The sequence below is a fragment of the Gekko japonicus genome, unplaced genomic scaffold (assembly GCF_001447785.1).
Source record: "Gekko japonicus isolate JY-2015 unplaced genomic scaffold, Gekko_japonicus_V1.1 scaffold1469, whole genome shotgun sequence".
Taxonomy (NCBI): Eukaryota; Metazoa; Chordata; class Lepidosauria; order Squamata; family Gekkonidae; genus Gekko; species Gekko japonicus.
In genome coordinates, this window is record NW_015163133.1 from 152453 (window position 1) to 154574 (window position 2122).

The window sequence follows — 2122 nt, forward strand, 5'->3', positions numbered from 1 at the left end:
AGGATCAGGGTACTTTAATCCATCAGGAACATCACCCCAGCAGGATCACCTTAGTGGTGCTGCTGGCCCAGCCTCTCTGATGGCTTCCAACACATTCCCCCCACCTCTGACACCTAACAGGCGGTTGTCTGTCAGGTGCAGCAGCGGTTGCAGGGTGCTTAAAGCCATAGGGGAGCCCACCCCAGCAGTAACACCTTAGTGATCCTGCCAGCCCTGCCTCCACAGTGGCTTCTAATACTCCTCCCCCCTCCCCCTCCTACACTGGACAGGCAGCTGCCTGTCCAGTGTAGGAGAGGAGGTGGGATACTTACAGCTGCTGGGAAGGTTTGCTCAGCAGGATTGCCTTAGCCCTGCTGCTGGCCCAGCCTCCCTGATGCCTTTAAACATAATCGCCCACCACCACCAGACAGGTGGGTGTCTGTCAGGTGTAGGCGCCGGACCGGGGTACTTTAATCCATCAGGGATGCCACCCCCGTAGGATCACCTTAGCGATGCTGCTGGCCCAACTTAGCCACACCCCCACCAGCAATGGAAATATACTCAAATTTGTAGAAAACTGGTTTTCTTTATTAGGTTTTTTAGTTCCTCACAGTGTGGGTTCTAGAAAATTGGTTCATACGAACTTACTTAATATCTGATTGCTCGGATGGTGGGTTGTTTTTTTTGGCCCCCCGTAGGGGAAATTTTTTGTTTGCATTTTCTAAAAACTACAACAGAAATGAAGGGGGGGGAATCCACAAACTAAGGGGAAAAGTAAAAAGAACCTAACTAAAAGCCCAAGTGTTGGAGGTTATACAATACTTATAAAGCGCTAGTTACTCTTAAACAGTTACTTTCAAACATAACAATATCAGCTTGTCTGACCAAGCAAAGAGTACTTCCATCGTTGCAACATGTTTATAGGCTTCAGAAAACAATGGCATCACCTTATACGCTTATAGCCCCCCCCAGATATTTTTAATTTAGAACCCAGTCTCTTCAGTAAGGAAGCTGTGGTGGCTCAAGTGGTTAAGACGCTGAACTGCAGGCTGTGGAAGGTCGGTCGTTCAGCAGTTCGAGACCCGAGTGTGCTGCATGATGGAGTGAGCTCCCGTCTCTAGTTCCAGCTCCTACCAACCTAGCAGTCCGAAAACAAGAAATTGCAAGTAGATAAATAGGTATCAATTCAGTGGGAAGGTAACAGCGTTCCGTGCGCCTTGGTGTTTAGTCATGCCGGCCACATGACCACGGAAATGTCTTCGGACAGCGCTGGCTCTTCGGCTTTGAAACGGAGATGAGCACCGCAACCCTAGAGTCGGACTCGACTGGCTTTCAAGCAAGGGAACCTTTACCTTTACCTTTTACTTCTCAGTCCTAGCATTTAAATTACTGACAAAAGTAAATGACTGATTCAGGCTTGGCTTTTGAGAATGATATATTTATTGAGAATGCCTTTACAGCTATGTGTTTCGTTAGTGCCCTCCCCCCCCCCCCCCACTGTTGCTTGCTTGTCTGAGATCAAAAGAATCCTTCCTTCTGTTGTTTTAAACATACGCTTATTGGAGAAACGAACCTCATCCTTTGCAGGCTGATTATATGTTCCAGGCAGGTCCAAGTCCAACCCTTCGCTCAAAGGAAAAAACAAAACTGCCTGCCCACTCAATACTACTCCAAAGTCTCCTTATACAATCCAAAGGATCTCATGATCAATAAATCGCAACTTCTCAGTTGGAGTCACCATCCCTTTAAGAACAGAGCCACGTTAGAGAACAATTCCCATCCAGTACATCCTGGAAGCCAGCCGGGGGTAGACAGCTTCCACACGCAGACAGGAAGAGTCTATGGTTTTGGTGAGGTCACGTGACCCAGCCAGTCGATCTCCTTCTTGCTCGGATGGTGTTTTGAATATGTACTTATGTCCCAGTTCTTAAATGTAACATAAATGAGAGGCGCTTTTGTAAAAAAAGGGGGAGTATGCCCCCCCCCAATTCACTGCCCAGGCCAAACCCCTGAACCAAGAAACCCAAAATAAGGGGAGTGCATTCCTTCCACGACCCCCAAGGGGGTAAAAAAGGGGCAAAATGTGTTCCCCCAATTGTTTTCCATGTTCCTGGCAGGCTGCTGCCTCTCCTGTCCCCCCCCC

General features: G+C 48.3%; 1 protein-coding gene across 2 annotated transcripts in view; it reads left to right on the plus strand.

Annotated features, from left to right (window-relative positions):
* Positions 1–2122, plus strand: part of REEP1 (receptor accessory protein 1) — a 51881-nt gene that overhangs the window by 16861 nt on the left and 32898 nt on the right. The window lies entirely within an intron of this gene.